Source organism: Rissa tridactyla, chromosome 7 (assembly GCF_028500815.1).
Source record: "Rissa tridactyla isolate bRisTri1 chromosome 7, bRisTri1.patW.cur.20221130, whole genome shotgun sequence".
In the NCBI taxonomy this organism is placed as follows: Eukaryota; Metazoa; Chordata; class Aves; order Charadriiformes; family Laridae; genus Rissa; species Rissa tridactyla.
Window position 1 is genome coordinate 24,904,305 of NC_071472.1, and position 24,100 is coordinate 24,928,404.

General features: G+C 37.9%; 2 protein-coding genes across 4 annotated transcripts in view; both read right to left on the bottom strand.

Annotated features, from left to right (window-relative positions):
- TLK1 (tousled like kinase 1) overlaps positions 1-24,100 on the bottom strand; it is a 97,769-nt gene that overhangs the window by 73,406 nt on the left and 263 nt on the right. Inside the window, exons 2-3 of one of the 3 annotated variants that reach the window (XM_054207916.1) lie at positions 20,222-20,276; positions 831-1,025 (exon numbers count right to left, since the gene is read on the bottom strand). The gene's annotated coding sequence lies outside the window, so the exon portion shown is untranslated. Of the gene's footprint in view, positions 1-830; positions 1,026-3,447; positions 3,541-20,217; positions 20,277-24,100 lie in introns of those variants that run through there. The other 2 variants (XM_054207915.1, XM_054207914.1) reach the window with 2 other exon arrangements.
- METTL8 (methyltransferase 8, methylcytidine) overlaps positions 12,137-24,100 on the bottom strand; it is a 118,124-nt gene continuing 106,160 nt past the window's right edge. Inside the window, exons 13-14 of the transcript XR_008467596.1 lie at positions 20,222-20,276; positions 12,137-12,834 (exon numbers count right to left, since the gene is read on the bottom strand). The gene's annotated coding sequence lies outside the window, so the exon portion shown is untranslated. The remainder of the gene's footprint in view (positions 12,835-20,221; positions 20,277-24,100) is intronic.

Genomic DNA, 24,100 nt, shown 5'->3' on the forward strand with positions numbered 1-24,100 from the left:
GCGAGTGGGCACGTACTGCAGGACTCCCCACCAGAGCACTCATTAAACACAGCGCCCGCTGCCTGGCAGAAACAGGGACCTGCTGCAAAATTACAGGTTGGGGTCTACTTCTCTTAATACAGCAGAGCCCAGTCTCTTGGTTTTGTAAGCTGTTGATGTAGCTTGAAAGCAGAGTATGAATTATATAAGATCACTCCAGATAAGACAATCTATACAACTTTAAAAATGCATGGAACTGGTGTATCTCCCCTCTGTAGTTCATAGAAAACCTACTTTCTTAATGTGTTAGAGCTGACACTGAATTTAAGGTATCCCTTTATTTGTAAAGCCACATTGCTTCAGTGTTACCAGTTTCATAGTATCACAGCAGGAGAGAAGAACATATTCATTAGAACCTTTTAGAAATTTCCAAACATATTCTAAAAGACTTCCGTTATTACATAGCATCATAAATGTACATAATGCGTTTCCTTGAATGCCCTGCCTTCGTTTTGCAATAAAACTTTACAGTCCAGTGGCCATATGGATAACCTCTCTCACAGTGGTGAGCAGTCAGCTCAGTGTTGCCCACCTAAAAAGAGTTAAAAACTAAATCCAACTCTAATAGTACTGCATAAGTATTACTTATTCTTTTTTTAAAAAAATATTATAAATATTAGATCCTTTTCTTTGCCTTCTAGTTTTCAGGAGCAGAGTAGTCTGCTATGCGGTTTCCTATGTAAACACTGCGCACCATCAACATCAGGCGTAACTTGAGGTAGTAGTTACAGGGAAATCCCCTTCCAGTGGGATTGCACTGGATAATAATGAAGAAAGTGCCATATACCTACCTGCAAGGGAAAGCTTCACTCCAGGCGAAGCCCAAGCAAGTTCATTTAGTTTTGCTAACTGCTAAGGAAGAGGACCTCAAAATTCAGATCAGAACGGAGAGGAGTGAAATGCCTCTGTGCTATTTTTCTCATAAGAATGCGTCAAATGGAAGTTAGCAAGGTTTATCACAGTAGTAACCCTCAAATCAAGGACACCTGAAGAACAGCAAAAGCATCATGAAATTTCATTATTCCAAAGGTAAAAAAGCCAAGCAACAAAAATCCCAAAGAACATTAAAATTGTGAGAGCTTTCAACTTTACCACTGGAATTATTTGTGCAAGAAACTTTTATCACAGTAAGCTCACAATCTACCTTTAAATCTTTAGAAAAGTAAGAGAATTTAACTGTCAGATAGCGAAGGAAAGGGCTTAAAGAAAAGAATTGAAGGGCTGCATAGTAAAAATAAGGAAGATTACGGCAGGAGCGAGTTTCTGGAGACATCTGCATTGCATCTATAAAGATAACCATGCACTCAGGTCAAATGTCAATTTCAAAACTTTTACATACATCCTTTACACAACAAAGAGACCTCATTTCAAACATTACATGTGGTAAAATCCAGAGTTTATCCCAGATGTTCTTGAGGAAGAATATGCTATGATTGTGGGATCAATTACAGAGAGATTATAGCTTCTTTCCTATTCTGAGACTTTCACCTCTCACAGGCCCCAAATACGTTTTGGTGTCCTCACGAAGAACATGTACTCTATTAACATCAAATAATACATGTTCTTAATAACCGGGTATGTCTTCTCTCTCTTTTTCCCACCAAAATCAATTTGATATTTGCTGGCTTAGGTTCCATGCAAGCAGCAGATACTGCGATACCTGGGAGTAGTGACTGATGAGGTCAGGTAATCCATTATATGAATAACGTATGTTACATATAGGTTCTAAATAAGACCATTTTTTAATTATGTCAATAATGAGAAGGAAGGCCTCAAATTCACAGGGCAATCAGAAGAAGTAGAGGTAGAAGAGGAACTTGATATAGCAGGCTTGTACTTCTAGGAATGAAAGTCAAGAGTTTCCAGAGTTATGATAAATGCCAACATCCCTGGAAAAGTATTAAACTATATGCTTCCAAACTTAAATCAGTATCTATCAGCTACAGATCAGGAACCAGAGATCATTAGTGTCTTTACTTCAGATGCTTTTAGTATCTATTTCTTTCCCCTGCTTCTTTTGATTAAGAGTTCTAAAATAGGCCCATTGAGGGTATTACATCTCTTCTTTTTACCTTTCCATATATTTAATCAGAAATATTTCATATCTAGCCTTCTTCCATCTCCTTGGACTTGGAGCAAGTTACCTTCTTTGACAGACAGCAGATCGACCCAGCCTTGTTCCTATCTTTTTCTCCAACAAGCCATTCTCTTCCGTAAGCAATATTCAAGTCCTTTGATTTAGCCCATTGATTATTTGCAGTGCCAGTGAAACTGAGGTTTGTTAGTTCCCTGTCATGCTAGCACTTTGGGTAATGGACCTGTAGTGGTATTTTCTTAAAGCATAAGCTATTATAGTATGCCACACTGCAGATTTGCCAATATATAAGAATTTGATACATAGATATATGTATACACACATGTACACATGCACTCACCTACCCCATATATAGAAGGACACATACACACCCTATAGCTACGCCAACCCCAGCAGCCAATCTGATTTACCTAGCACAGTAGAAAAATATTCTTGTCACTAAATAGATACACTGGTACAGCAGCTTAAGTAGAAAACACCTAAACTATTTCATCATCAAAATGATGTATTTATGACATTTCTAGGTTAGATGGAAAGTAGTATGCTGGGAAAACATAACTTGGGACAAGAAAATACTGTTTTCTGTCTTGGTGAATGCTGGAAGTTTGTAGCTCAAACACTCTGTCCTTCCTTCTCTTGACCCAGCTGACCACATGTATGGACCCTCCCTGTACCAGACCAATGTGCTCCTGGCCAGGTTGGGGCTGGAATGACGACTAGAATCTTCCACTCTGTGTCCTGTAGCTCAGAAGATTTAAAATGCAGTTTTGGCACGACTACAAGGTAAAATGCCAAGTGACTGTGACAGCGAGTGTGTTGCTGTGATAGAAGACCATCTCGGATTGTAACAGCTTCTGCACCCGATTCTCACATGGCATTTCTATTTATGAGCAAGCAGGAATGTTGCAATTGTACTAACATTAATTTTCAAGTTTAGTTAAAGTTTTCTAAAACTGATTTAGTGCAAGAATATTTTTACAGGAAAAAGTTATTTAGATCTTGATTAAATCAATTTTGAGGCTCACTGAATTAGAGCTGTCTCCCTGAGCCATATACTGCACTACATGCTTTATAATTTTTTTTAATATAGCACTTGCTAGCAACTCTGAGTTGCAAGGTAACAAAAACATACATAAATAATATACTAGCAAAAATATCTTCCCTAAATATACCAGCATATCAAGATGCAGAGAAGCCAAAATGAAAAAATGGTATCACATTAAGCCTACATTCGAGAAATAGACACAAACACCATGTAAGCACAGATCTATTTTTATCATCCGTGTAATTGTCATAAACTGCATTTATCATACCTTTGATATCATCACCATCCGTCAGATCCAGCGATCCACCTCTGCTATGATTATTTGTATTCCAAATCTCTAAGAAGCCTGCAAACAGCTTCCCTTCAAACCAAACACAAAAATTAAATGGTGGTTTGGGTTTTTTTTTTTACCATAGAAATGTTCCTCTCAACTCCAGTCTCCCTGCTCTAGCTACTAAGATTATTAGCTACATTCCAGTCAGAATGAAGGACAGTTTTACAATCCCTCCTTGTGTATGTCATTTTAATAAAAAATAATTTGTTTTTAAATGTTCCCTGGTGAAGAAATGAAAAATCCCATCCTGATGGACGCTACATTCACTTTCTTTTTCCCCGCGTGTCTGTTTTCATTTTATTCTATTGCTTTTCTTCCCATGTCCCCTGCAATCTACTTGTCTGCTACTCCCTGCAATTTTTTCCTAGTCTCAGACTATTCCTTTTACAACGCTGCTCTCAGGTAAACAGGCCCCTCTTATCTGTCAGGCTTCCTCTCCATCTTTTTTTTAAGCTCATGCTTTTCCACACATCTTTCATACTTCTGTCTCACTCTTTACACCTTATATCTTCTTTCCTGAAGTATCTGTCTTGCCTGGAGCTTATTTTGTTGCCTTTGATTTTAAGCCATTAGAGACAGACAGTGTTTGCAGAGAGCCATGTCTGTATGTGGTTTCTAATAGCAATGGGGCATGTCTTGATGCTTTTTTCAAGCAAAAGCCGTACCAGTTTAGGGTTGTTGGGTTTTTTTGGTAATTGTTGAGTAAGGCCTTCAAATTTTGGCCAAAGAACATCAACAATAAGCCTGATAGATGATGAAATATTAGGTATTACAATGACAGTATTATAATTTACAGATTGCCCGCCTCTGTTCCTTTCCAGCTCCAGGTGAGCTGGTCTGCTGCTTCCCTGTGCTGGGAACAGGGGAGGTGCTATGCTCCATCTGATCTGACACCCACCTGGTCCAGTGTCCTGTCCCTGCTTCTGTCTAGCCATGTCACATTCCTCCAAGAAAAAGATAACAGCCCCATAGTCAGCAGATTTGGGACAACCTTTCCTTCTCACCCACCACCCTCCACACACACACAAGGTCCTGGAAAATAGCTGTACAGAAGACAAGGAGATAAGAGAGGAAAGACTGTTTTGCTTATTATTTAGCTTATCAGTTAATACTTCCTGATGAAGACAAAGGTGGAAGGTATACATGTAAAACTGACCACAAAATTAATGATGCCAAAGAAAGCACGGAGCAGCAAAAAGAGAATGGGCTTCTAAAAGCAGCTTTTAGTTGGCTTAGGGAATGAATGGGTGGGTAGATCTTTTGGAAGAAATTCAGAAGGAAATGGGAACATAGAAGACTGAATGTAACTGAAGGAAGTGTATTAAAGGCACAACAACAGACTACCCTGATGCAAAGAAAGCACTGAAAGAGACCAGCAAGGCTTCATCAGGAGCTATTTGATTAACTAAAAACCAGGAAGGAATCACACAAAAATGTGGAAACAAGAACAGATTACTAAAAGCATGTTCACACACACACACACGAAGAGAGACAAAGGAAGGTTCAAATCCAATATCTAACAAGATAGATACCAAATAATGTGACACAGAGAAGACTAATGGACATTTTGCCTAACGTGTCTACAAAAACCTTAGCATCAGATATGCAAGGCAATTAATTTTAACAAAGGTCAAGACGCACAGACCACAAAAGGGAGGGAATGGGTTAAGTGATACTAAGACATGCCAATTTCCGATCCTGCTGACTTAAAAGTGTCATTCAGAAAGCAGTGGATCAAGCCTTGCATCTCCTGTTTGGATCAGCCCAGAGCGAAAGCTCTGACTAAAATTTATGGCTGGAATATTTGTAACATTCTTCTGTGAGTTTTCCAATTCCTGGTATCATGGTTTCATTTCCAGTGAATTCCTTGTTGCCATGGAGGACTCTCTATTTACCTGCTCGTTTTCACAAAAACTGTAGAAATGTGGTACCTCTGAGACCACCACTACTCCGTCCAGTTCAGTTGGAAAGTGAGCAACAAGTTCAAAAGGCACAGTGTGGTCTGACTGGTCATACAGTGTGACCACATAAACCATGTTTCCATAGGAAAATGTGCTAAAAATTACCCTGGAGCACCTAAAAAGATAAAATAATCTCTGCATGACAATTCAGGGTGGGGGGTGGTTGTGGCTTGGGTTGTTGGGTTTTTTTTTCAGAATTCATGAAGTACAAGGGAGGTCCTAGAAGACTAGAAAGGATGAAAATACTGCCTGTCTTAGGAATTAGAGTTCAATTGACCTAACTTTCATAAATACTTCAGCCATCTCTGAGGGATACTATCATAGGTTATTAGGCAGTTAGTGTATAGGCATGAAGGTAACAATAGGATAGAAAACAATTAAGCAATAAGACATTAAAATGTAATCTTAGGATCATTATTGTGCCAAACCGCTCTTAGACAGGGCAACAGGCCTACTGAATAAGAAGAAAGCAGTAGATGTGATATCTGTGCTTTAACAAAGCTTTTTGTTGGGCCCTCTCTAATTTTGCCTGCAACATAAAAAATGTTGCAGATGAAATCAAGTAACAGTTGACACACAAGTAGTTAAATATTTCTCCCCAACAGTATTTATCAACAGTTTCCTGACAAAGCAGGATGGCACTGCAGTAACATCCTTCAGGGATTTCTCATTAGTCCTATTCTGTTCAATTTTTCATTGAACAGCTTGGATAGTAAAACAGGGAGTAAACTTGTAAAACTTGCAAAAAAATCTGGAAAGGGGGTTGCAAACACATAGGGAAACAGATCAGAATTCAAAATAGCTAGATAACATGAGAAAACAGTACATCTGCAACAAGCTCATATTATAGAGAAAGAAACTACATACTACACACGACAAAAGTAAAACAGAGTCTATCAATATAATATGATGACGCTTTAACAAGGCAACAGGATTGAAAAAAAGGATAGGAAGGTTTGAGTGGATTTCAAACTAAATATGAGTCAACAACACGATGATGTTGCAGAAAGGCACTTCTCATTCCAGGATGTATTAGGGAAGCGTGCAGCATGTGAGATGCAGGACCTAATTATTTTGCAACCTTCTGTGCTGCTGGGACCTCAGCTGCAGCATTCTGTGCAGTTTTGGGCAACACACTCCAAGAACAATTTCACCAATTTGGACGGAGTTGAAATGAAAGCAACAAGAACGGTAAGTTATTTTGAAAATACGACTTACAAGGGAAGGTTGAATGAATGGAGCTTGGCTTCCTCAGAAAAAGACAACTGGGGGGAAATGTGTATTTTAAGAGGCAGCATACAGAAAGCCACGATCAACAGTTCTTTGTACCCATCTGAATTATAACAAGTAATTGCTTAATTTGTAGCAAAGAAGAGTAGACTAGCTGAGGGGGACCAAAAAAAAAACCAGAAACAACCAAAAAAAAATCCTTTCAAATTTAAGTCTAGATTAGATGGAATAGGTTTATGGAGGTTGTGGAATCCCCTTCATTTGTGGTTTTTAAGAGCAGCCTACACAAACATCTGTCAGGGATGACCTAGTTACCCATTTCCTGCCTCAGAACAGGGACGGACTGGATGACCTTTTAAGGTCTTTTTCTGCCCCTCTCCTTTTTTTTTTTTTTTTTCTGTAATGATTTGAGGACTAGAGGACCTGTTTCCTTTAACTTGGCTGCTACAGGTTAGGCAGTAAAACTGTTGTAGGCAGCAAAGGCCTGAGTAAAATAAAACAAGCCTCCATGTAAAATAAGAAATAACTCGGAAAATGAAAAAAAAAAATCACTAACTTTAGCAATTTTAAAATATAAATGTGTCAAAAAAAACCAAACCCAAACCCCACAGATAAATAAACCCCAGATTTTTATAATGGCAAATGCTATTAACATTTTTTAGCCAGCTTGCACATATATATCTTTGCAAAAGTTTCATTCGGTACTCACTATATTCTGTTAATAATATGATAGCATTGACTGTCATATTGAGTGATGTGATCAACCACATAACAAAAATCATAGTGCCGTGTTAAATTTAACAAAAAAAATACTATTCTTGATTAATTACATTATTTCTTAAAATATAGTTCTATTGTCCAAAACATCCATTTTATAACCATTAAGATGTCAATTTGAGATTTTGAATTCCTTTAAAATAACCAGAGTAGTAAAAGGTATTTTGATTTTATTTCTTAATTTTAATCTGCGTTTATTTAAAAAGAAAAAGTATCTATGATTTTCAAAAAGAAACAAAAGTGACACATGAAATACAGAACAACAACTCACAGAAAAACTGTGAATGAAGCTCTGTCAGCACCTCAGGGTTATGATGGTATCATAAACCACACGAGAGCTTTCCTCCTCTCCTTAAGACGCTGTCATCAGAAACCTTCTGTGTTTACCCGTGGTAGCCTTAGGTATCACTGTTACCGGTACTTCGATAATATCAAGCTATGCACATGAACAGAGGCACAAAGTGTCAAGCCATAGTTACAGCTGATCTGATGACACTTTCATCCTGAGAGCTAATGCAATCCCCTTTAAAGAAACAAAAGCATCATTCATGTCGAAGTCTTCCCGACTACTGTTAAACTTTTAGGTGTTTTCTAAGAGTTAATTTAAAAAACCTCCATATTTCTTTTTCCATTTTTCATAACTAACAAAAGGGCCTCTTACAATTATCTAGGCATGAAAAAAAATTCTGTTCTAGAATAACATTTTAAAATATTTATTTAAAATTACTTTCCCAGAACTCTAAAATAGTTGTTTTCAGACCAAGCTTGTAGTTTACAAAACATACATAGTGTAAGAGGGTTTTCATGTGTTCCAACCAACCAATCAAGTAAATAATTCAATTCCTACTACTGGCCTGCAGTGGGATAAGAGGAAACAAGTTGGTAAACCACGGATTATCTGGTTCAAAATATGGTATGGGTGGCCAAACGCCGTAACATGTGCTATATTACCAAGATCCCCATCATAAAAACCTGATCAACCTTTCTAAAATAGTGTGAATTATCAGAACTATTAATCAGAATGGTAATTTATCCAAGATCAAAGTAATTCTCAAGTTTGGCTCTCCAGTTTCTGTAGACAGGTGTGTTTAATTCTGCGTGTGTTTCCCAGATGCTACCAGGTGAAAAGGAGTTGAGAAGGAATTTACTGAATTAGCAAGACAAGAAAGCAAAACATCCATTTCTTCAGTTGGTGTATGAGGTTTGTAAGGCAACTGAGATTACATTTAACTTCCAGCCTTAACACACAATTGCATGCCAGATTTTTACAATGCAGAAATGCGAGCGGGAGGATGTTGCAGGAACACTGACACATACCAGTGAGACCCTTTTCATATTTCATTTTCTGGATTGGATTTTTGGTTGTCCTGCATGCCAAAATGTAGGCCTTTCTGACTCTTCCCAACCTTGTTTAAAGCCCACAGAAGAGATATGAACTACATAATGTAAGAATTAGCATAACTGTTTGGGAAATATTGAGAAGGAAGTACCACGGTTGTGCCTATAAAAGTAAATTCTTATGCATGCAAAAACCCAAATGTATACAACCAACTGTGCAGTTTCTACCTACAAAATTAAAGTTTGTGCCCATAAATACAGGTTTTTGTGGGTGCAATGTATGTAGAATTGCTTCTTTTCAAACCAGCTGAAGTCGAAATTGAATTTTAGGCCTTCCCATCTTTCCACCCCTCTGGTATAATACTGCATATAGAATGAATGGCATCATAAGGGAATTTGTTTGTATCTCATCTCTTTTTTTTCACCAAATTCTATTCCCAGATTGTTCCCAGCAGCTGTTCATCTAATTCATCAGCAAGAACCAAAGAATATATTCAACAAGATTATAATGCTTTCATTCGGCCCCTTCAGAGAAGCAGAGGAAAAGTAGAGAAGTAGGAGAGGTAAGAATGCAATACGCGAGTATATAGGAAAACACAAAATTCCCACAGTCCTGCAACTCAGCTAAACCTTAGTTACAGGCAAAACCCCACAAACTGCCCTTTGATGTGTTAATTGAAATCTAGCTTTCCACATGGTCCCATTTTCTTCTCAACACAAGGGACACTAGCTGCTCTTGAGAAAGAAAAAAAATTAAATGCCTGTCATATAGTTTTTCCTTGCTTACCTCAAGAACAAAGGGTTAAGACAGGCATTGAAAAAGCATCCAAGAGATTAGATAAACAAATAAAAATGCTTATGTATGTCTATAAGTGCATATGATGATAAGACAATTCCTAGACATCTTTCCCTCTCCCCTTGCTGCAACACAGACAAAAGATGGTGTCAAGCCTGTTAGGCCTCCTCCCTCTCTCTTCTGCTGCAGCTTTCAGTAGGCACAACGCTTATTAGCACCACAACAAACAGGGATTTTGTAGTTCAAGCAAATCACACCTTCCAGGGTGTAATCAATGGCTAAATGAAAAAAAAAGGTTGTAAGTTAAGGACTCAAACTGCAAACCAACCCAGAAAGTAACAGCAGATATTAAAACATGCCGCAGCATGCGGAGATGACACTGGCTCTTACCTGCACCTAATCAAAGAGGCTCGAAGACCAAACCAGACGCATTCGTCTCTTACTGGTAATTTGCTCTATGGCAGTCAGGCAGTGTTTCATGGCGGTATTAACAATCACAACAACTACAGACGGAAAAGGATTCTGCGTGTCCTTCAGCCAATGCAGGAATTTTCATTTTGTATTTTTCACTCCTTGGTTTAGTATCAAACACTGGTGGGTTTTAGTGGTGGATCTGCAGCCCAGTAGCTCTCAGTACACTGGAATATTCTTCATTACGGTCTGGCAATGTTAGCTTTGCTGATTTTTCTAGAAGGCAGAAGAGCATTTTTTGCTGCACTCTCTCATTAGCTTCCTAATTCTCCAATAAGTATTAAGAGGGTTGGATTAATCATTCTTGCCAATTTTAGTAGGAAGCAGTTACTGCCCACTAATAATAAATATTTATATTTGCAGAGTTGTTTCCTCTGTTATGTTACATCTTGACCCTTAGCTGTTCTTTTCACAAACAATCCGTATTTGTTGCGTGTTTGTAAAAGTCAATATCAGTATGCAGATACTGTAGCATGTTTTGAGGATGTCCTGTTCTGTCTGGATAGATGTGCAATTTAAGTCCTTCATTATGACCTTATTTTGACATATCCTCTATTTCCCATCTATGTTATATTTCAATCCTCCTTTTTTAGATTGTCTCCAATTTGTTGGCCCCATTCTGGTAATGAAGTGTCTCTAACTGAATGCTTTCAGTCTGGTCTGACAGATGTATGCCAGAATGAATCTAGTATCATAGTTCATATATTAGAGAAAAAGATCAAAACTGCATCCTCTGCCACACTGATTAAGGGACAGCTTGAATCCATAAGGCATTTTAGGGCATACTGCTAAAGATATTGCCTGTAGAATTGGAAAATTGAATCTATTGCACACAGTATAAAAAGCCAAATACGGGCGATACTCAGCGCATAGCCTGAAACACACTAGCATGAAATGAGGCAATGAAGTGGTCTCACTGTGCCAAACTGAATATCTCAGGATGGTGACATCTAATACCACAATGCAGAACTTTGCCCAGTCTTAAGTAAAATTTCCAGTACTTTCAGGCTCTAAAAGGGCTCTGTCACCTCACGCGACTGTTCTACTTCCTTCTGGTTTGATATAAATTTTGGAAATTATTCAATAAAATCTTTTTTTTTTTCCCCTCTTCTTATGTTCTTTCTACCACGTGCACACACTCCTCCAGGAGTTTCCTATTTGCAACCAAAAAAGCTTAGGTTTCTCAGGGAGGATCACTGCAAAGAAATTCCGGGGCCAGCTTTAGCACGAGTCTTGTTTTACCATTTACAGTGACAGAAGAATTCCCTAACATTGACAACAGCCACCACTGAGGTTAAAGCTGCAAGGCACCACTTGATCTGAGAGTCAGCTGATTTTAAATGTGCAATCAAATACAGGCAGGGAAAAATTGACTGATGTGTCAGAGCCTCCTTAATTTGGAAGAAGATTACACAGTGCACTGAAGCACCCATTATGGCTGCTATTGCTGCATATATGTATAAGCTCAGCAGAAGGTGATCTCCATTGCTCTAGCAGGAGGCACCCAGGCACTATTCAGAGAAAAGAACAAGTGCTTCCATGTCATTAATCGAGCTGAGAGAAGCAATCAGAAGTACAAAGTAGAGATCCAATTTCATAGGGAGAGGATGAATTAAATTTCGGACTACCCTAACAAGTATCTGGGGAGCTGCAGGAAACTATTATGCAATACAATTTTATCTCCAGGATTCATTCTCATGCAAACACGTCAAGGAGTTATTTTCTTAGCTGCCATCTAAACAGCCCTATCAAAAAGAGTTAATCTTACCCAGTAGATGTGGAGCAACAGTCTTCAATCCATGACTTGTAGGCAACATACTGGCCAAAGACCCACTGTAATGTTGCTGATGTCCACAGCACACTGCCCACTGCGAGTCAGCAGAGACTGGGACCCCAATCAAGAGTCTTTTTCCTTCTTTCATGAGGTGCATGCCTGACAATATCTGCTTTACAAAAGATAAGACCTGAGGATAGGAAGCTAACACAGAACCAGATAAAACCAGAAAAAAGAGAGCTGAAAAATTAAACAGTGCCGCGAAGGGCTTTAAAATTTAGTTATAAATGGTGTGCTTTATTAATAAGAATCAAAGAAGCTTTACCACATCTGACTTTCTTTGATGAGATTCAAGAAAATTACAAAAAAACAAATGATAACCACAGTTCCACAAAGAACCCCAACTCATCCTGAGTCTCTCTCATCCAGGTACGAAGAAAATAATCTTACACAAACCCAGAAAGCTGGTGACTAACATTAATACACTGCTCGACAGGATGCTCGCAGCAACTATTATTGGCTATGGATGTCATTGAATGTTATCCTCTTTCTATGCTATTGCATTGATGATGTGCTGGGAGAGGCTGTATTTTATACATTAGCTTTCCTAGGAAAGCACAACTGCACCTTAGGGGTAAAAATCGTGATCCTACCGAAGTCAGTGGCAAAGCTCTCATTGTTGTAAATAGGGCTAGAATTTCACATTAGGAGTTATTGTACTGAGAGAAGCACTAATCCTTTATTCCTCATCTGTCTCTCTAGGGAAAACTTATTCTCACTTTTGCAAAATCTTATATAAGACTCGATGCCGACACATAAAAGAGCGTATCTATCAGACCTGACCACTAAAAGACAATGCATCTCATTTTCTGCCGTCCAAAGATAGATTCACCATTCACATTCAACTGTCACAGAAACAACAGGGAAAGCAATGCCTCTCTCAGATGATGGGATTCAGTCAAGGTTTAAGGATCCTAGGGAAGCAAAGGGAACATAGTTTGCTGTCAGATATATCAAGTGTATTTGTTATTCATGTACTTAATAAAGCTCACAGACCTCAGGAACAGCCAAAATATTTGTGTCATTGCTGGCAAAACTTAACCTTAAAGCATGAAAATCAGTGATAAGACTCATACATACAACTTTGTACACAATTTGCATTTTTTTCCCAGAAAGTCCTACACAATTTTCTTATCAGACAATTCCACTTCAGGTAGTAAGGGTGAGTGCCTAATAACACACAGAGCTCCTTTAGCTGCTTGCATGCTAACAACCAATATAATTGTACCTAGCTTTTTATTGTAAATGGAGACTACCTGCTTCCCATAATAATGGTCCTTCGTTAGAGAACATATTCCATCATGATTTGTATGATACCTACACAAGCTCCCAATGGGAGTTGTACTTTGGGTAATAAATGTAACTCCTTTGTTCCATACAGATTTTGTGCCAGTTCTATCTCCTTTTCACTTATTCTAGTCACTATTTTGATCTTCTTTTTGATGATAGTACCACAGTACACTCAAATTCATATGCCAAGTTATTAAAAAATAAAAAAAAAATCCAAAGAAGTTATAAAGTATCCTGCAAAACTTGTTCCAAATCAAGTTTTTAGGTCCGCAGGGGTAAAGGATAATCCATGGTCAATTGCACATACTCGTTTATTTATAACATTATTAGAGACAAACAAAATAGCAGCAAGACATTTCTGCACATTTGTTTCTATTTTTTTATTCTATTTTTTATGTATTTCTGTATAGTTTCCCGGCCACATCTCAGGCATGTGTAACGTAACACAACTGCTATGTATGCAGTTCTAAGATTTTGTCTGCGTGGAGCTGGAAAGGAACAAGTCAGCTTGCTTTGTTTTGGAATTTTTATTTTGTTTTACACACACATGCACATAAATATGGGTTGGAGCAGACAACATTAAAGAAATGTTCCTTTTCTGTAGCTTCTGAGACTGAGATGAACCATTTCCAAAGAAAACTCTGTCCTCACAGAGTCAAGTTTTGCTATTACTGCAGAAAGATCCATTGTTCTAGATGACCCGTGTTTTATTTCTGAGCTTTAGTAGATCCCTTAAATACCCCAAAGCTCATTCTTGGAGTGCCTAGAGAAAATAGAGCAGCATACTGATGCTGATTTATTATTCTTTGAGCAGGCAGAGCAAGGAACAGAAGACAAATGGGCAGTATCCTCCATCTCTGAGAATACGTAGCATTGTTCTACGCTAGCTGTGAGTCTTAAGTACTAAAGTTACTGCTACGCATGTTACCCTGTCACCCTCACTCTAACCCAAGCATGAGCTGACGATGACTGAGATGAGATTATTATTCACCAGTATGGGACAATTTCTTAGACAGCCTCACAACCAGTTACAGTTAAGCAGCTGTACTGGACTCTAGGATTGCAGCCAGCCCCTTTTTGCTGATGTGACAGGTAAAAAATATCCAGGCTGTTTGAGAATCCTTTGGTTAGATATGGCTTTGGTGGTCCTTTATGATGGTGGCTATCCATGCCTCTTGCTATTTAGTCCTCATGCCCAGCCATGACAAACTGTTTACTGGATAGCTTCTTGGGGTGGGATTCAACAATCTGAAAGCAAAGTCTACATAGGTTTTTCGAGAAAAAAAAAAAATTATGATGTCTCTTTTATAGAAGCTTTCACTTTTCAGTACTTTCATTCCAAACTCTTCTACCTTCACCTAGTAAAGTGTAAGAGTAACCCTTTTGGCAAGGAATGCTGCAGGGCAGTGGAAGAAAAAGTCCATCTGGGGACCAGGACGCCAATAAATGAGGCTAGCACACATTCAGAATAACTCAGGAGATCCCAGACTCTGACTCAAAAGAGCAATTGCACTGTTATTGCAAATTTCCCATATAGAGAACGTGAATGCAGAGTTCACAATGACATTAGCTTTTTCCTGCTTTTCAGGATCAGAACTAAACTGTCACCCTGCCTTAATGCAAGCAAGATGTTATTGCTATGAATAAACTCAGAAATGCTACTTACAATCTTATGTGTCTAATGCAGGATATATTGGGTACAATATTAAATCCCTAATCCCTGTTAGTGATTATGGGTATTTTTCTACACAGCACTTCCCAAACGTAATTCACAAACTAGATTCAAGTGTGATTTCAATATGATTTTGCTTTTGCATAAAAATCACACACAAATCCCAAAACATTACAGGTCTCAAAAACCTTGTTAAATACTTTGTCCTTAAAGACTTTGTACAAGATACCCGAGAGATCTACACAAAAATGCTGAAATGGAAAGGGAAAGAGATAGGCATATTATATAGATGTCCCACATACACAGTGAGATTTCTCTTACGCTTCTGATACTTTTCTGCCTGACCCCCAGGGCAAAACTTCTCATGACCACTATCTGCAAGAAGAATTTACTGTCAACTTATACTGTACACTAGAGGGAAAAAAAAAAACTTAGCTCAGACCACATTCACACCAACCCCACAGCTCCTTAAGAGACTCATTTTCAAAATATTTTTGTTCAGTAACATGAGCTTTGTTTCAAGTTTCTTTATGGCAGGTCAGTAGAATCAAAATGAAGGCAGGCTTGCTAACCACTCAAAGCACTTGCCTTCTTTTTAATTTCTCCTGGGAATGAAAAGTATATTCAGCTTTTCCTCCTTTGGCACCACACTGCCCTCATGGAAGATTACCGAGACATGAATTGGTGAAGGCTGTTTTAAGTAGAAGCATGTTCCTATGTATAGGAATAATGTTAATTTCTGTCACTCTGAACATTCAAGCGAGATTGTTGTTAAAGCTGCTTCTAAAGGACCAAGGGAATTTGTGCCATTCAGTTCAATGACTTTCATCACCTCTATTAGACTAAACATAAATGTAATATAGCCAAGCCAGATTCCAAAGGTTAGTCTTTCATTTAGGCAAAGTACTGGAGATGCAAAAGCTGTGCAGCATTTACAGGAATCTAACACGGATTCAATAAACCAATTGAACACAAAAGGAACATCCTTTCTAAATGCAAATTATTCAGGTGCGATTTGAGTTCCTTAAAGGTTACTCTTCAGTTCCCCCTCTCTGTCTAATAAATGAGAACACAGAGCAGCTTAGTTTCCTTTTTCAAAATTCTTTGTATTAAGTCATCCTGCTGCTTCTATTACAGGCTTTTTCTGTAAGGAGCAGATACAGACTCTGGACTGCTTCTGTCCTGTGATTGCTGAACGCCAACATTAATCTTTTACTAAAGCACTTCTGAGAAGAACTGAAAAACTAATTTTAAAAACCGAGCCTGACAACGCAGCAACGTACAGACATATTCAAGCTGCAGCATTTTCTCTTTTCTTTTCATTTTGCCAAAAGATTCCCCATTTTCCTATCTGGAGGGGAAAACCACAAATATCAAGAAGGTCCTAGAAGCAGCAGCCCACCAATACTTGATATTAAACTGATCAAAGTGTTAACAGAATCTACCTGAACAGCTATGCACAATAGCTGCAGATCTGACTACGAAATTTCTTTATGATGAATGTTGTCGTGAGTGAAGGTGGTGGCAAAACTTTTACTTGGCTCTGGTGGGTCAGAACAATATTTGTAATATCGGTTTTGAGCTAGGGTCTTAGGAATTGTGGGAAAGAAAACTATTATATTATATTAAAAATGTCACATTAGATATGCTGTCTACAAGAAGGGCTATAATTGTGCATAAATTAAATGCTGCATAATAGTAGCCACTCCCTAGGAAGCTGTTGTGGGCCCTTCATGGCATTGGCACATTCATTAGAGAAATCCACAGGTATATTTTGTATACAAAGGTTGCATTTTGTATGGAAACTTTATTTCACCACAACTCATATAGCTGCATCTACAGAATTAACAGGGATGCCTGAAACTTCAGGGCCTTCAGATGAAGGAAAAGACTGAATGAAAAAGGCATTGAATTCCACAAGAGAACAAAACCCAAATGATACTGCTGGGAATTACCGCTATCTAACTGGGTACATCCCACTGTTAAAGACACCGCGAGGTCACTTCCACCGGAGAAAAGAAGCACTAGCAGTTTTGTGGAGACAGGAAATACTTTGTATTTTCCATGTTTCTTTTCATACAAGTTTCAAATGAAATGTAGCAATTGGTCACACAATGTTTGATTTTAAGCTGGAATCATGGCTCTTATTTTAGACAATCATTAAGTTGAATTTCGTATCTCTGTCTCTTCGCAGCTGCATTCTGTATTTTTTAATTGTACCAAGCTCTCATCCATTATATATTAATGGTAGCACACATGAAATAGTGTTTTGAACGTTGTAGGTATAAAATAGACATATAACAGTAAGAAGTTCAATTAAGAAAAACAGACGCATTCTGGTTTTGATCCTGTGCAAAGACAGCACCCAAAATAAAGAGGATTATAATAAAGACTGGTAATAAAGTCATAAATCAATACCTTCAGCATACCATGCATAATTGAAAGCAGGATTCAGTCCTCTCCAAAGAACACATTAGAAAGTCCCAAATAAAGGGTAGGATAATACATTTACTGATTTTCCTCCTGGTGGAATAAAACAGGACTTTCTTCTTTCTTTGTATCTATCACAGGCAGCAGAAATACACTTGTAGGTCACATGTTAGGCATTTATCTTGTGGAGCTCAGAGATCTTGACTCCATCTGCATGCGGCTGAGAAACTCCAAGAATTTAGCAGGTGTTGCGGAGCAACAGACAAGAAGTCCACAGCTAGGGGCAGGCGAGTAACAGTACCTTTTAAGACAAGTGCCAGTGCAGTCCTCCACCCTAGGTTTAATCAGAAACAGATTCTTCTCATCATCCTGCTGTAATATTGTCAAGAAATCCCCTTTTGTTGTAAAATTGTCTGTCTTAGTCTTACACCCGTTGGAAGGAAACTGATAGAACTGATTTTGAGCTAGAAGCAAACAAAAAAATACTCATTTCAAATTTTAACGTAAGTTGCTAACTCGTTGTGGTTTTGTAACTCACATATGGCTGACTAACTTTTAAAACCTCAAACTTTGCATGTCTTAAGTTCTCATAGAAAATGAGGGCACAGCCTCATTTTGAAGCTCACATCTTACAGTAAGGTAATGACTTTTTCTTTTTGACTAACCAATCAGCTGCATGTGAAGTGCCACTGTACAAAAGCAGCGCAGGTTGGATGCAATGGCTAGTACTCTGCCACTTAACATAGCTACAGGGTGTTTTGCACCCTGTTAAGAAGTTCTGTTCCAGCTATTTCACCTACCAAAAACCAGCTCTTGAAACACACTATAGGTCCTCAGGATGAAAGTTTGATACAAAGTTTATAGAAAAAAAATATTTTCCCCTCAAAATAGTCTTCCCTCTGCTGCTATCCACTTGCAAAGTATCCTTCCCTTAATTCAAAAAATCACCAAGAATTTTGTCTACCCGGACTGTAAATGATGTAAATAATGAAGGATTTTGCTTCACGTAAAGCAGAGCCAGGCAGTGGCACGCCCCTGGGCCATACCTGGCCTGCCAGAACAATACCCATCAGACCTCACAGCTTGTTCAAGCACTCACTTTCCTGGAAGACCTTGATAGCTGGGTAGGGAGATGGCACCCCTGCTGCAGACGCAGAAACGTGCAGAGGGCACCAGGAGCGAGTCACAGCACCTTGGTGGCACCCAGCAGGCACAATGGCTGAGGCCTGCCCTGGCAGAGGCACATCGTCACCGGTGGCAATGTACACCTTTAGCCAAACTGACGGAATTGTTGACCAGACAGAATTTCTCCCTCCCCCGCCACGTTTTCAGGTGGGGAAGCACTCGGCAAGCATCTCTTCAGCTAGGATCTATGCAGAAGGCACAGAACGTTGTCAAAAAAACTCACTGAATCACCAGTGTAAAACCTCACTTTTTTAAGAAGGAACCTCTACTATACAATACTGGATTATACAAATTTATCTATAGTGAAAGTGAAAAAGCCTTTTTGTAATTCTGATTCTCTGTCACAGTACTTTGAACATCAAATAAGGTCCTATTTTAGCAAAGTTCCCAAACAAACAGACCAAAGCATACAGAAGTTCATCAGAAATAAAAAAACCCACCAGCCTAGGTACTCAATGTTGGTATAATACACCAACTGCAAAGGTAAAGTTAGTACAAATCTTCTCTGACAATATTTATTCAGAGAACTGACAATTTCCAGGCAGACTCCCACAAACTCATACTCCTTACCCGCTGAACACAATAGCTAAAACCCAATTGAAGAGTTAAAATTCTCCCCTTCTAAGGTTTAACCTAAGCTTCCTTCCTTAAGTTAGCTTGCTCTTCTGTTCCTTCCCCCAAAGTCTACTTGTTTCCCCTCCTCTGCGTAGAGTGAGAGCACGCGAGCTACCCTGAGAGTTTTGATCCTTAGCAGAGACTGAAACTTGCCACTCTTCTATATTTCTGTTCACCATTTAAAAATTTTAATTAATTAGTTTTTGTCATAGGAGCTACAATTTTCATGAGTACATGTAATACAGGCACAGCTCTGGTTCCGATACGAGCACTGTTAAGAATGAAATCATTCAGGTCACCAAAGCTTCATACGAGTCTCCACTGTTCCCAGATTAGGGCTTTAAATGTTCACCTCTATATTTAGAAACCTAAAGCTAAATGGCCAACTTTCCTGATGACTCAGCACCCATACTGACTGTAGAAGAATGTGGATCCCCAGCAGGCCTCTTGTACAAAAGTGCTTAGAAAGTCCAAACATGAAAGTTATGGCTTATACACTCTTCCAGACCAAAAGCTGAAAGTCCATTGATAACTTTTCTTTTACTTCTCACCTCATATGACCATTGGTTTTAGGAAGAACTTCTAAGCATACCACCTTTCTTTTTTGCCTTACAATAAATGCCTCTCTAAAGAATTTCTTTTTTCTCATGCCTGGACTTCTCTTTAACTGGATGACAGCCAATTTCCATTTCTCTACCTCCCAGCCTGCTGATGTTCTCTATGCTCTCATTTGATTTTTACACACAGACACACGCACAGATGTAGGTAGGTATGCATGTATGTATATAATCCAAACCCTTTAGGCTTCTCTTTGGCAATAACTGTTTTGTTGTGTTTTATGAAAAAAAAAAATAATCAGGGAGTACTGAAATAGTTGGCAGCACTCAGAGAGATAAAAAAAGGTCGCTCTAGGCTCCCCTGGGGAAAGTTTGCACGTTCATTGCTGATCTCGCCTAGTAAGCTGGGGATGAAAACCAAGAGGCCCGAAGCTGTCACTGTTCATGTAGTTACACATGGAGATTTGTGTTAAACTTTGTGTTTATTCACTTGATGAATACAAATAGTAATACTTAGATAACGTACATAATATGTGAGTAATACTTACTTACGTTCCACTTGGGAATCTCCAAAAGCTTTAGTAATGTAAATCAGAAAGTAGGGTAGCTGGAAACAAGGATGGGAAAGTGAGATGAAGTATCACAAAGACACATAGAGTATACCTCTAATAAAAAAACTACTGGTAACATAGCAGATAGAACTGTCCCATTCTTGATCTCACAGGTGGCAGGAAAATCCACTGGGAACAACACTCAGTTAATATTTGCCTGCATTATCATCAACAATTTGTGGCTTTCCAAGAGTGCTATGTTTGTTTTCTTTTGTAATCTGATGGACTGATTTAGGAAAAGGAGAATAAACAATTGTGAAAAAAATGGAAGCCCAAAGCATAAGTTTAAATTATACTGCTTTACCGGTATTTCCTTAGAAACACATACCAACACAAAGTCTTTTGGTAATGGAGTAACACAATTTCTATGAAATCTAAAAAGACAGGGAAACATAAATACATGTTTTCACTTCCTGACAATGCATTAAAAAAGCCATTTTTTTCCCTTATTGTTTTTTTCAATCTTATCTTCACAAATTTTGTTATTTTCGACTTCAAAGGACTGTTAAATTTAAGAATAAGCCTACTTTTCCCAGGTACTTTCTCAAGTATTTGAGAGAGAAACATCACAAAAGTGAACGTCTTAAGCATTCTATTGTAAATTACTTATCTTATTCAACCATGCTTATCTCGTTGGCTGTCAAGTTTCATAATACATACTACCCGTTAAAGAATGTTGTAGGAGAAAAAATTCTGACTATCCTACACTAAAATATAAACACAGATATGTGAGCATCTTAAACCCAAACCAAATTTCAGCCCTTAAACAAAGTAAGAGTAATGAACAAAGCTATTGTCTCTGTGCAATTGATTTTGAATTCAGTTTTTAATGATTAATGTCGATGTTCTTACTGACAGAATATTTTTGTATTTCTATGTTTGCTTTTTTATTTTTACAAGGAATATTAAGCACCAGTTAATCTGAATTCTAATTGCAAGAAACTAGTCTTTATCTTGAAGAGACTCCAAAGACTTTAAGAGTCTTTGGACTTACGTTGATGTAAATGACATTGGGAATCTGGGTCAAAGATTCAAAGATTTTTTTTTTTTTCAGAGTAACCCTGAAGCCTTTTATTAATATTAATTATTTCAAAGTAACATAAATATTTACTGTTTCTGATACTCTGCCTCAAGCTAATTGATGCCAGAAGACAAGAGTGTGGTTTAATAGTTTGTTACATATCTTAAGTGATATAATAATGCATGCTTTGCAGACTGTGTGCCATGCAGTTTCCTTTTTCATCTGCTTTCATTTGTTATTAAAATAAGTATATGCAAAATAAAAAGAAACTAAAACCAAGGTTCCTGTTGATTATATTCATTCCTTGTAAACTTCAGCAAAATAAAATGTAGACATTGCCAATGTGATTTTGTTCATCTCTCTTTGTATAAGCTAGCTCAGACTGTTTCCAATGTAAAAAATAGACCTTATTTCACAGTTTAGTAACTATCACCGAGTATTTATTTAACTCACTAATATTCGCTCTTGAATAACAAGATGAAATGTTTATCTAAAACAAGATTATGAGTGTGTTTGTCATAATTTTTATCTCAAAGCAAGTCATGCTCAGTGACAATCACTGCTTTGTCACACCATTTTTTATTAACAGAAACATCCTTGGTTGTTAGATCACAAAAATTTAAAAAGGATTAAATGATTGATTTTGAACAGCATTGTGTTTCATCTTTGGGTTTAGCTCAGCCCCTGTGTAAACAGGCTTAGCGTTGTCATTGAGAATTACACCCATTTATGCCAGGGATTAACATGCCAGGGTCTCTCTCTGTGAAATCACAGCTCCATTCTAAAGATGCAGCTACTGTTATTTTCTCTTCATTTTAAATAAATGCACATTTAACTACAGGCTGCACTGGTGGTTTGCAGGGAAGGAGATTAAACCTGAAGCAAGTGCAGAAGATTCAACTCTGCTCCACTTCAGAGTGAAAACTGTTTCTCAGAGGGATTGTCACCCACATGCAAGTGCTGCAAGCCTCCTCCTTGAAATGCCTCACACTGTCTTTTCACTTCTCCACCCACCACTCTTTCTCATCCTCTCACTGTTGAGCGTAATCAATGTCTTTGGAAACTAAGCTGCCCGATTCCGCAGGATGACATCTGACTACTGTGCTTAATAGGGTATGTAGCAAACAGAGCCATTAAAAATGGCAAAGCTTTTCCTAGTGTAGGATAAAAGACTAGTGGTAGGTTCGGATTCTCTAAGCCCATCTGCTAAATCCTTCGCTGCACAACAAGCCTTTTATTCAAGTTCAAAGATGCAGCTCCTCCATTTAAAGAGCACTTGTTATTTGGGAGGAAATGGAGGCTAGAGCGCGCCTGACACTAAAGAAAGAAAAAATGAATGTTGGCTCTGCAATGAAACCCTCCAATACAGCCAGTCTGACCCAAGCATAATTAATCAATTGTATGCTCTTTTAGCAAACCAATTACTTTTACTCTTTGGCTTCTGGCTTGTCCAAATGCCAGTTTAAATTGATATTGTCATAAGTGACAGGGAAGTGTGGTAAGACTGATGTCTCTCCCTCTTTCTCAGGCACTGTACTGAATTTGTCATTCTATATAAAATACTAACTGCTGTATGATTGCTACAGGACTACATGTTCTCATGCCAATTAGTATGTTCTCTGTTTTTCTACTTCTTTCCCCTCTGTTTTTTTGTGGGTTTTTTTTTTCTTTTTTTTCCTTTTTAAATTCGGTAAACTGTGCCTACCAGACACATTTTGTATTCAGGTTTATTCTCCAGCTCTACTGGTAAGCAATGTCAGGATCTCACAAAAGGTAATGAGAAAGGTTGTAGGATTGTTGGGTTTTTTTTATTGGAGGCATTTAAAGTTCTTAAACGGTAAATATGCAGATTTTCCTTTTCACACATATAAAAATAAAAGTGGAAGAATCTAATATAACCCATTTTTGGTAACTCACCAATCTTTTAGCCTTGTGAACATTGTGATTCCTTGTGTTTTTACAGGGCACACTGTATATATATTTATGAACGTACGTTTGTTGCCTGCCAACCTGAATAATTCACCTTGCTTTTTATATCGTGTAAAGGGATAAACTAGACCTTCTAAATACTAAACCATAATGTTACACGCCCTCCTCACATTGTGTATCATTCATTTCCCTAACCTGCCTTCATATGAACTTGTTTGTCTCTAGGAATTTTCACCATCTATTTCTACTGCATCTTTTTTCTAGCTGAATGGGACACACTACAGAGAAGACTGTACACCAGATTTGTGCAGTAGCTATAGAGAATTCTATTTTTACATCACATTTATAACTATATAGCATTATATTTTTACATCATATTTATAAATTTTAAGATTTTGGTTGTGTTTATAACTGGCAGCATACACCAAGTCTGCGTTTTTAATGAACTTAAAAGTTCACTTAGTATCAATACACAGGAATGCTCAGATTAGTCTTTGAGCATTTATTAAATTGTGTATATCATCAGTGGGTTTTAGCCATCATTAAACTAATTCATTTGCTTCCTTAATCTTTCATGTTCCCTTCAAAACTGCAGTAACCCGATCAATAAAACATCCTCTGAAAATGGGACTATCTTGTTGCTAACTCCTTTTGCACAGTAACAATTGACAAGATACCTTTGGCTAACATTAAGTGTACGAAGTTTCCTAACATGGATATTAGATTTAATATTCTTGATGATGTACATTATACCACAATTAACCTAAATTTTCAGCCTCTTGGATGAGTGCTCCTCTGGAACCATGAGAGTTTTAAAATAATAAACATATTCCTTCTCTAAACTGTTGTAATCCCAGATAAAACCTAAAG